Here is a 13,106-nt window from a genome sequence, read left to right as displayed (position 1 = left end):
TACCAAAAAAAATTACATAAAAGCATATTCTGCTCTGCCTACTATTCACATCGTAGATATGTTGTCCATTGACAGAGGATTTATGACCAGCATAGTAAAAATTAAATCTACAGCATGTAACGAAAATATAACACTTACCACAAACTAGTCCTGTAACAAAATATTATTTCCTTTCAAGTTTACCGGAGTCATCTTTCAGTGTGTATGTACCCTCCTCAGTCATTTCAAAATGTCTCCATTCTTCTTTTATTAGCTCTAACATCATATGAGTGAAGAACACCTTCCATGGTCCTCCTAGGTAGGAAGCTTCTTCTCCATAAAACGTCACCTTAAAGGGTACCAGAAGGTTTGGCGCTTCCAAGATCTCCGCCATTCCTGTTTCAAACATATTCATCCGAGACACATAGATGGGCTGGGTTTCACCCTCCAGAGGTTCTGTTAGTGATGTCTGATATAACTGTCTTCCAATCATTACAGATTTTTTAAAATAACACAAGACTGCTACTGGGTCATGAATGTCCTTGCTGTGGCAACAAAAAAAAGAGCAAGTCAAGGTACTTGAAGTGCTTAATTCAGGTGAAATTTTATAAACTAAGACGGCATCAACATATACTGAAAAAAAGAGGAAAGAAAAGCAAGGGAGTCTAAGAATCTTAAAATGTGTCATTTGTATCTAACTTTCTTAATTCAAAGGGCAAGCAATCATTCCTATGCATCTGGTGGTGAGAAATAAAGATATTTACTGAAAACATATAACTGCAGTCAAACTATATACAGGAATTAATATATTTTACTTGAATACCAAAGCAAAATAAATACCCAACAAGGTTAACTAGTTGATAGACATAGCATAAATCGATGCTTATTGGTGTGTGTGTGTGTGTGTGTGTGTGTGTCTCAAACAAGCCTTTAATATTAAGAAAAAAGTTCTATTTGTGCAGATGGCAACATTAGCAGGTCACCTAGCACAAACATACGTAGTCTAGCATGTAAAATGAACTAATTAGAGTAACCTGCATCTTAGTCTGCGTTATTATGACCCATCTAGACAAAGGAATTTCCACTATCTCATATAAAGTAGTGCATTGCTGAAAAGACACATACTGGCCTCAAGAATGAAACTTTGTTTTTCATATAACTTTGATCAAAGATTGTTGATCGATAATTTTCTAAGCATGAAAGTATACAGCAACAATACAACAAGGCATCTCATAATAGGATCTTTCCCAAAATTGTTTTTAAAACATCTTACACTTCTTCCAAAATCACATCCATGTTGTCAACTAAACAAGAAGACCTGTAATCTGTCATTACAGTATGATGCAGATCACCAATGTTGGGATGTCTGGTTACGTCGTTATGCTATTCACTAGTACCAGTGTTTGTTGATCCAACACCATGCTCTTCACTGGTACAGTGTACTGTTGCTACTATACCAGCATGCTCACAAGTGCCAGAGTTGGGAAGTGTGGCCACGACACTATCATGCTGTCTGATGTCTGGAAGTGTGGGTACATTACTATACATTTTACCAGTGTTGGGAAGTGTGGCCACGACACTATCCTGTTGTCTGATGTCTGGAAGTGGTCGGTACATTACTGTACATTTTACCAGTGTTTGGAAGTGTGGCCACGACACTATCATGCTGTCTGATGTCTGGAAGTCTGGGTACATTACTGTACATTTTACCAGTGTTGGGAAGTGTGGCCACGACACTATCATGCTGTCTGATGTCTGGAAGTGTGGGTACATTACTGTACATTTTACCAGTGTTGGGAAGTGGGGCTACATTACTTTATTGTTCATTGATGTTGGTAAGTGTTGTTACAACTCTAGGCTGCTCACTAACGTTAGCTTGATCATCGCTAAAACATTGAAATATAATTACAACATTTGATTAATCAGATTATTATAGATCGATTCAGATTTTATGTCCTCCTTTAAGTTTCATGAAAACCACATGCGTTCTTCAAGACATGCTTTAGATACAAACTGTACTGTAATAGTTGAAAGATATATAGGACACAACTGGAATGGCTATCAAGTGGCATATTAATTAATCAAGGACAATTAAATTCCATCAACAAACTCTGTCAGATTCAAGAGGATTGACAATGAAGTAAAACATGTTTAGTGGATTCCAAACACATATATGCAGTCTACTTCCAGTAAATCATATATCAATTTTGCAGGAACTGTACGAATGTAAATCATATATCAGTTGTACATGGAACTATACTATACTCTACACAAATATGAATCATTTATCAAATGTACATGCAGTTACACACTCTAAACAAATATTAATCATTTAAGGCAAATAATCAAGTACTGAAGGATGGACAGAAGACCGTCACACAACTTATCTGGTCCTGAATTAAGTAGATCTAAAACCTCGGTTCAAAGACATACAATTTACTTGAAAATTTCAATTAAATTTGTATCTTCTCCTGATATCTGAAAATCATGAAAACAATATGTGGGTACGTTTTTAGCAATAACACTCTCATCTCCAACATTACGTAAATACTCTGCACTCATGATACCATTGTATAAATTTAGTGATCTAAATAACAGGCACTTTCTAGCCAAACAAAATGCATACGCTTTGATTCGGTCTAGGTATCAGTAAAGTTTATAAAAATACTTTCAGCAGAAAAGCAAAGCAAAACCTCATTTACACGGCACTTTATGTTCGCTAGCCAAGGTTCCGATAGGATAATCCTATCTACATCTTGGTGGATAGAACATACATACTGGTGCTTTGTCCTAGTGACATCTATTGGATTTCATAAGCTGCCCCCCATCTTACGTAATGGTAACTAACCAATAACGTGGTGCATTGTACGTTGGCCGAAAATGGTGGAGGCAATTGACCTAAAAGGGTACTTTAGATGTTTAACCTCGAAAGTATGACTATGTGCCAGAGGGAAGCCATTACATGTGTATTTGAGTGAAAGGAATTTGTGCAAACAAGGACTGTGACTAGAAAATTGCTAAGTTCTCAGTCCATTCTAGCTGTGTGCTCCCCTTGTCCCGATCATGTAGGAACAGTGTTCAAATTTGAACAACTAAATTTTGATTGGATGAGGTGGCTTCCAGTGAAATTCACAGACCTGAAACACAGAAATATCTGCCCGATACGCCAAGGCGTAGATAGGGTTATCACATCGGAGCCTTGACTTGCGAAGATGACAGCCCTTAGAAATTGCACCTTTGTCTAACATATATAAATTGAATATAAACGGAGGTAACATACTGTTGGATTAATTTTAAAGCTTTAACATGGTCAAAATACCTGATACAATTAATTGATAATTAGACTACCTTACCTGACAAGTTTGCATGTGTTCTCTCAGATCTTTTATAGGTACCATGCTTGAACAAGACAAACACTTTTCTTGTTCTTCAACGGAGCCTTTTATATCAATTATAGCGATACTCTTCTCAATCGTCCTGATGTATATGCGAGCTACACCGAACTCCCTAATGTATTCTGCACTGCAGCTTCCATGACTTACTGTAGTTAAAACTTTTTTGGAGTTGCTTTTTAGCGTTAACACCTCAAAACCACCACGCTGATATAAAGCCGGAAAAGAGCTGGAAAACAGATAATGAATATTACATTTTTTTTAATTTCGAGTACGGAAAACAGTTTTATATCAATGTTCACTCTTAAACTCAGTTTAAAAAACTTTATGTACTGTGACTGTTTGGCGTTACGATTTCAGAAATAGAGATATGGTTAAATTTATTTAGAAGGTTGGTTCAGGCTGGAAATATTGAATGGATGATGTTGAGTACTGAGAGGAATCGTCATCGAGTCTTATATTTCATTAACTTTTTGTATATCATTCAATTATTTTTACTCAGATAATATCGTTTTGTTAACGTATCTAAAATTTGGTTTATACTTTTACTTGGTTTTGACAAGTAAACCATAGGATGTAGATTGTTCAACCAAATCTTACTTGTCCACTTAAACGTTAAGAAAACAACCTGGTCATACAAGTAGAGTATTAAAACCAACCGCAAAAAAGGATACCGTTAGGTCTAGAAATAAAATAGACCTTATCTACTGAATCTGTAGGTTTCAAATTTTACATAGTGTTTCTGAACTTCAATTTTGTGGAATATATTATTTAAAAATGTAATAGGAACTTAACGCATAATTTATGGTTCAACAAATGTTAGCTTCAACTATTCCCACTCGCACATAAGTTTGATGGTTTAGCAGTAAGCACTTAATTGTTTGATTTGCCAAGAAAAAATATTCTAAGTAAACATTAGAGAAAAACGTTTCCAGCTGGTATATTCTTTTCATGTTGAGGCGTGGGACAACTTAAAAATGGGATTTTGTATATTTTCGCATTGGTGAGAGCAAGTTAATTTCTATGACTTAACAAATCCGTATATTGTGAAATAGAAGTGCATATAGAGATAAAAATTGAAAGAAATATTTGCATCAAGAAAAACAGCAGATATAACTCACATCGACAAGCGAATGTATATCTTCTCTATCATGACTACAACTGTAACTCGATGAGCATCCTAGAGTCGGAAAAGGACTTGCAGAGTGCCTACCTGCTGAAGCTTTTTGTTTTTCCGTTCATTCTCTACAGATTTAGAACGTGACATACAAGCATTTATTCGCATGCACTTCACTCGTTTCCTTCATTTATAGATTTGCCGATCACATTTCATTACTTTTTTGAAAACATAAATACCTTAGTATGGCCTGTCTCACTTGAACAGGAAAAATAACTTTCTTTTCCCCAAGGCCATTTTTAATTATGATTCTCCATTCTTCCAGAGATGGAATAGTAGTAGAAGTTATTGGAACTCAGACAAACAAAAGATCGAGTCATAGTGCGACCTAAAATAGAAATATGTATCACCGCAGTTTACTTGCTTTGGTGACTAATCACCACATTTTACTTGTTTTGGTGACTAGAATCAGAACATAAAAATGAGCAATATTTCCTGAAACTTTATATTAGTTTATGTTGCATGAGTGAAGCAGCTAGGTACCGGTATGTGTTTGTGAGACATGGATGAACACACGTTCCTGTTGGACTAAAATTCAATGAAGAAATAAATATGCATGTATTTATAGCTCATACTTAGGTTTCATATTCTCTGTTGCAATTGTGTGTGAAAAAATGTGATAAATTGCATTTGTGTACATTTTAAATGTAGCCATTTCACCAGAATTTAACAAAGTACATTTGTGAATCGTCAACCACACTAACACAACGATATAGCAGAAACAACAACAACAACAAAACAGGGAAGAAATAAACAAATAGTAACATTTGTGGACCGTAAGACAGACACACATCACGCAGACAGTCAATACAATAGTTGGGGTACTTATTTTATATTCAAAATAATACTAGTACAGAATATTTAAAAAACAAACATTGTGCCTTGTTCTAGTGGTTAACTTGAATGTTGATGTGCTGTGGTGCTGGTGTCACATCAAGACAATAATGGCTATTTATTGATTATATGTATGGAATAATCTATTTGTGTGTGTGTGTGTGTGTGTGTGTGTGTACACGTTCTATTAGATGCATTGTTTGAAATGTATGTTTCCATTCATGAGTGTTGTCTTGGGTGTTGAATATGGCAAAAACAAAACAAAAACAGAAATAAAATAGTGATATATAGTGATAATGAAGGGTGCTTTTTCTTCTTCCATTAATCCTGACCAAATTGATATCAGTCCTACCAGTTCTCGACTTATATGGATTGAATCTCTGTGCAAAACAAAAAGAACATGTGACAATTCGAAGTTCACAGAAAAAGATGAAGTGGGTTTTTGTCATAGAATAAAAGATGATGCCTAGTTCATTATATTTTGGGAGAAATCAATAACATTTCATGTCGATATTCGTGTACTCTTCTATTGAAAGAAGACCCATTTGATACACTAGGCTTATATCAATGTTACAGGGCTTATATGTACGGAAACACATTCTATGAGTCATAACGTTTATTTAAAGTTTAGCGGATTTTACATTTTTACACATTATAAATAGGACATTAGCAAGTCACGGATAGGCAAACATTTAAATTAGTTGGTGTTAATGGTTTTATTGTTTTTCTCATAGCATTTAATTCAGTTTATTGGCTGTTGAATCTGCTAATTAAACTAATTAAATGGAACAGTTGCATAAAATTAAGTTAAAATTGAATTTTAAAATCGTCATGGCATCAACAACGCAGGAAGACAGACAGAAAGATGAAACACCGTGATGACAGCGATGTAGCTTGTGGAATCAAACAGCGGAAAAAGGAAAGGTTTGTTGCAATTATATACCATTGTTCTACTAAACAAGCGAATGTGTTCCTCCGACATCGATGCAGATGATGTGTGACTCGTAGATGAACCAGATGCAGAGGATGTAACTGATGATGAGGTGGAGGAAATCTAGTCTGCGACCCTCCTCAAGATAGATATTACATCATCAAGGTTGCTACTCATTTTTGAATTAAGATCAAAATTAGTAATAGTTATGGAACGCCATAAACTGTACTTGCGTGAAAGCTGTTGGTATGAACCGTATGTGTGGATGAATGTATGTATGTATTTTTAAATTCGCACTGTTTGCTTGTTAGTTTTGTTTTAATTTTTTAAAATTTCATTTTATGCTATTGTGATGTAATATTATATGTTGGACTTAACCCTGTCAAAAATCAAGTTAATTTTCTACTTGACCTTAATTACTGATTTTTTTAAGAATGTGAACATGACTTAAGATATTCTCTATGTGTATGGGATTGATATTAAAATCACTATCAATAGAAGTAAACATGTTTATTTGAGTCTGGGTCTTGGTTATTGGAAATTTCCCATAAATTGCCAGGTCTGCCTGTTGTTTACTACAGTTTGTAGTATAATTTTAGAAATTGTTATAAATATAGTAATAAATAATTACAAGTAAGATTTTTCTGGTAAACATTGGGAGCCTTCTGTAATAGCTTTTATTACAAAATGCTAATTGTGGCCTGAGATCAAGTAGAAGACTATGATCTTGTCACTGGAAAAATTTATTCATATGTGCTTTAAAATCTTAGTAGAATTAGTTTGTATTATTGTTGTGACCAGTAGTTCATTTGGGCTGGAATTTTAATTATTCCAATTATTTCTTCTCTGGAAATACAAAAGTACTCTGATAACATTCTTGGAAATAGAGACTTGGATTTATACAAAAGAAACGATATAATCACGGATTGTATTATTGTGATCCAACAAAAGAAAGACTGTTGACTAAACCACACTGTGTGTGTGTGTGTGTGTGTGTGTGTGTGTGTGTGTGTGTGTGTGTGAGAGAGAGAGAGAGAGACAGAGACAGAGACAGAGAGAGAATGAAAAAGCTTTCAAACAGTTGGGCGTCGAATCATTAGAAACTAAGTCTTTCCACTTTGAACAAATTTCTCTTAGAAGCATTACCACGTATTATGTTGTCACCCATATTTATACGTAATATTAATTTCATGTCGTATGCTAACATTACCCTCATCTCGTTTTAAGTCATGCTTACTGTACATACCTGACATATTGATTGGAATGCATCCGTCGCACTCCTTTTCATAATATTTTACTGAGTGCGCGTCTGCACATGTGATACTGGTGACATATATACATCTTTTATTGAATTTAAAAAATCTATGATAAAAGGTATAGATCCCTACGGGAGTACTTCTTACAAACATTACAATCACTATCGCTATTTAGCACCACCTTGACCAACAAGTTGTTCTTCCTTTTTCTGACATAACTGCTGACGCCACCAGTCATGTCAGAAATAAAAGACGGATAACAGCTTGTAGGTGTAAAGCACCACAATAAAACAATATCAAAAGAATAAATTAAAGACAACAGCAGCACAAATACCATGTTCACCAATAATAATAATAATAATAATAATAATAATAAGAAGAAGAAGAAGAAGAAGAAGAAGCAATGGAATCAGTTTCTTTTCTTCTGTCTGTCTGAATTATTCCAGTATCATGTCTCTATGATTCTTGTAAAATATTTTCTGTTTTCACAATTTTTAAGGAACTTTACAAAACCATATATAGCTATGAAAGTTCTATCTTCGTTTTTATTACAAATGTAGACGCACCAGAAATAATATGTAGATTGAAAACTGGAATGGAATTATAAAATTACCTGACATTAATAATTTATTCAAACTAGATATCCATGTAAAGTACAAAGTTATTATTTTGGTACTAGGTTTTACATATTGGAAGACAAAAGACAAAACTTTTCGCTTATAAAAAGATTAAATGTGGACATAAATAGAAACTACAAAAGAATAATTTAACTATTATGCCAATTGCTAAAACTTGTTTCACGAAGGTTGCATGCACAAGGTTCGTGTCAATTTTTATCACATGATTTTATAAAATTCCATGTTAATGTTCATTTCATAATTTTTATTTTTATTTAATTTAGTCTTTATTTTATTAAAAATAAATTAATAAATTTAAATTATTTATTTTAATTTAATATTTTAATGGCCATATTCTCTTCGGTGTTATTTTTAATATACATATTGCCATATATTATTACCGTTCACTGATAATACACTTAAAATATAGTCAAAAACAATGTCACGCCCAAAATACATCCTCCTTTATGTACTTTGATCAAGAAGTGACCAGCATATAAGAAATAAAGCAACATATACACTGAGTTTCTTGATATGTGGAAGTCTGTGAAACTGACAGGATTATACAATTTTGGAGAGAACGCTGTTATTGGTTGATCTTAAAATTAGTCATTGCTGAAAAGTTATACCATGACAATATATAAATAAATAAATAAATAAATAAATAAATAAATAAATAAATAAATGTATTTCTTCTTCTTCTTCTTCTTCTTCTTCTTATTATTATTATTATTATTATCATTATTATTATTATTATTATTATTATTATTTTGATATTTTGTTCTTGTTGGCACTGACAATGACATCAAAGTAGAAAAGTGATACAATATGCCTCCTTTTCTTTCGCATGTAAGACAAAATAAATTCTTTAAATTGCCTGACAATGTAATCAAGTAATCTTCAAACTCAAAGAAATCTGCTTTCCAAACAATACAGTGATACAGGATAGCAGCGACTGACATAAAAGTACACAAAAGACGTACACACAGCATATAAACACATATCGGTACAAAACTGTTTACATATATACATGGACTCTTCGTCTTTCTGTCCTTCCTCCTACATAAATCTTTTCAAGGAAAGAAAGAAGGAAACTATGATTTTAAGTTTATCGCGAAATTCTTCAAACGTGTTACGAAAATATAAATCAAAATGAAGAGTTTTCAGTTCCATGGCCAGTAAACCCTTTAGTGAAGCATCATTTTTCACATGAATTTTGAGAAAATGCATATTCATATCCACGAAAACGTTCTCCTTATCTCCTGTGTGCATACAGTCTTAAATATAAACACCCACATGTGTCTCGGCCACTGAAAAGGTCGCAATTTCGAAACTCGCGGCAGCATCCCATTTCTTTAAAAAACTTGTTTGTATTTGCATGTTCGAACACTCTTGCAAACTCGCTCATCCAATTAAAAAATAATTTTTTTTTTATTTTTAAATTCGCTTTCTAGGACGGGCAATTAACCTGGTCTTATATATAAACACCCACACCTGTCTGTGTGTCCCAGCTGCGATAAAAGAGGTCTAGAGTTCGAAATTCGCGGCGGCATAATATTTTTATATATACCTTTTTGGTATTTTTATTTTCAAACTTTCTTTAAATTCGCTCATCCCATTTTTTTGTATACGTTTTTAAAATATTTTTATGTTGAAACTTACTTTCATCATTCCCATCCTAAGAGACAGGAAATTGAGCTAGGTACAAATAAATACCAAATGTATGCTACTTAAATCAATGGATAGCAGGTAAAATCTAGCATCGGTCCAGCAGTCAGTAGAAAGTACAAGCTTAGACTGTTCTATGGCAGAGAGAGAGAGAGAGAGAGAGAGAGAGAGAGAGAGAGAGAGAGAGAGAGAGAGAGAAGAGAGAGAGCTGTTTTTTAAATTAAAATTCTGATAGAATCCATACCCTTTCCTTGTTATTTTCATACATCATTTGCTAAATTTTGGGTTTATTCAAGCATGATCCGTGCTTCTTCTTCGACATAAAACACTCCAAAATATATGACATAGCCCCCCCCCCCCCCACCATTTTCAGCGCGTTTGGAAAGGATAATGGGGTGTTTCAGATGCACTAAGAGTCGTGAATAAGGGATTCTAATAAAAAATATATTCGATATCAAAGAAAACAAAAAGCGCTGATATGTCGCTGCAAACTGGATTCAATGGCGTAAAAAGAAGAATTGATAACATACTGACCTTGGACAAATAATGTGTACGCATGTAGGGCCGGTAATGTAAAAAAAAAAAATACCAAAAGTGACGGGCAACAAATTTTTGGCTTAGCGTGCATGCTACGAAAGGTCATTAAACATGGTAAATACTATCATTAAGATCAAGATTTAATCTCTTTAGTTGATAAATCTCGCTTTGTTGAAGCGTTGGAAACTCGCGCAGTACAGGGCAGAACTTTAGAAAAAAATACACTCATATTCATTAATCTAGATAAAGTCACTTAATGCTGATTAGAAAACATAGTTCTTGTTGATATCATACGAAAAGAAACACTTACCTTTGCTGTCCAACTGTCGCCTGCAAAAAATCTCAGCTGTAAATACGCCTGTCGATTGTTATGTTTGGGCGTGCTAACATCAGTAGTGAAGTGGGGCACTATAGGGTCTATGGGAATTAGCATTAAAAACACCCCTGGGTCGATATAGGGTCTATGTAAATTTAACATGGAGAAAAATCGTGGGTCGATATAGGGTCTATGGGAATTAGCATTACAGACTTAACCTGGGTCTGTATAGGGTCTATGTAAATTTAACATTAATCACCCTGGGTCTGTATAGGGTCTATGTAAATTTAACATGGACAAAAAAAAACCCTGGGTCTGTATCGGGTCTATGTAAAATTGAAACAGGGAGGGTCTCTATTTTTTTAAAAAAAAACTAAATAAAAAAGGGGTAGGCAATGGAAAGACTATCTCTTTTCGAGAAATATGGCTGGCCCTGAAAAGGGCCTTTGGGTTTTCTTCTTCTTCTGCTTCTAATTTCTTCTTTTCCTCCACCAACTTCTTATTTTCTCACCTACACTCTTTTACTTCTTTTTTTTCTCCTCCTCTTCTTTCTTCTCTTCCTCCTCTTCTTCTTTCTTCCTCTTCTCATTTTCTTCTTCTTTTTCAATTTTTTCATTCCATGCTCTCATCCTTGTCCTTTCCTCTTCATCCTCCTTCTCCTCCTTTATTTCCTTCATCACACCACTTATCATATCCTTTGCTTTTCTTAAATTATTAATTTCCATTTTTGCTCTATGCGGACTATAAGAATAGTGATCTTCAACTAGTCGTACGAGCATTTGTTCTATCATTCCCAAATTGTCAAGGACATCTTGCAATGATTGAAATTTATCCAGGTGGTTTGAAGCCATCTTCTATGAAGAATGGTTTGAACGACGAATACTGTGGGTTCTTATACTTAAAGCGCGTACGTGAAGGAAAACATCCCCCTAAAAACATAAAATGGATCTTACCTAGATCATGACCCAACAACGCGCGGACGTGAAGGAAAACATCCCCCTACTTTTTTCATTTCATATAATATAACCCAAACTATACTCTCCACATACGCTAAGAAACCCATAATCTACTATTCACACAAACATACCAGAGCTCTTACAAACACTCAAACACACAAACACATACCCTCACATCTTTTAAAAAGAGTTAGTGTTTATATTCACACTACTCTACCTACACACATTGGCAAATCGATCGTTATTTCTTTTCTAGAGTATTGGGTAGCCCTGAAAAGGGCTGTTTTGTTTGGAACTTCATGGACACCTGGTTAATGGTGGCACCTTCCAGGCCTGGCGCCACATACACATCTTATCCCCCAGTTACTTTTTACCTTTTGGGGGGAGAGAGCAGAGGCAGGATATGTCGCTTCAGAATCCCAATTTTCGCTCTCTGGGATTCTGAAATTTTTTCTTCTCTCCTTTTCCTCCTCCTCCTCTTCTTTGTATCTTCTCTCCTCCTCTTTGTATCTTGTTTCCTCTTCTTCTTTATATCTTCTCTCCTCCTCTTCTTTGTTTCTTCTTTCCTCCTCTCTTATCCTTCCCTCCTCGACAATGGCTTCCGCGGCCAGTTCATTTAATATGCGCCTGGCATATTCCAGATGCACATGAAGTTCCAACAGTTTCTCCAGTCTCGTGTTCATTTTTGGTGTTGATCAATCAACAAGGGTAGCTGGACTGCCGAACGAGTTTCAATTTATACTGAAAGCGCGGACGTGAAGGAAAACATCCCCTAATAACATAAAATTGATCTTACCTAGATCGTGACCCAAAAAAACAGCAACGCGCGGACCTAAAAGAAACACTCACTCACTTTTTTATGCTACCCATCACTATTGTAAAATTTTTTATAAATCACTTCAATAGACTATCCACATACGCAAAGCAATCCAATCTAACTCCAAATATACACCTCTAACAGCCAAAAAAAAACAAACATCATTTTAATCTACTATCCACACCAATCTACTTTATCACTTACAAACACACAAACACACAATCCTATACACAAACACATACCCTCACATTTTAAAAAAGAGTTAGTGTTTATTTTCACACTACTCTATCTACACACATTGGCAAATCGATCGTTATTTCTTTTCTAGAGTATTGGGTAGCCCTGAAAAAGGGCTGGTTTTTTTTGTTTGCTATGGCATTCTTTTTTAGTTTCTAAGAATGCGATGTCCTCTGAGGATAGACTTTCTGGCGATAGGTCTGCTTCTTCGGAAAGAGAAGAAGAACTCTTTGGTGTCGATACGACAATCGACAAAGCCTCTGTCAGCTTCAGGTTGCTGCTGCTGCTGCTGTTGCTGCTGTTGCTGCTGTCTCTGAAGTCTGTACTTCTCTGTCCATTCTTCTTTTTCCCTGTTCATTTCTTCTCTGAAGAGCTCTTCTATCAGGTCT

Source organism: Sinohyriopsis cumingii, chromosome 1 (assembly GCF_028554795.1).
Source record: "Sinohyriopsis cumingii isolate HCF-2022 chromosome 1, ASM2855479v2, whole genome shotgun sequence".
NCBI classification, from domain to species: domain Eukaryota; kingdom Metazoa; phylum Mollusca; class Bivalvia; order Unionida; family Unionidae; genus Sinohyriopsis; species Sinohyriopsis cumingii.
Note: the sequence above shows the minus strand (reverse complement) of the source record.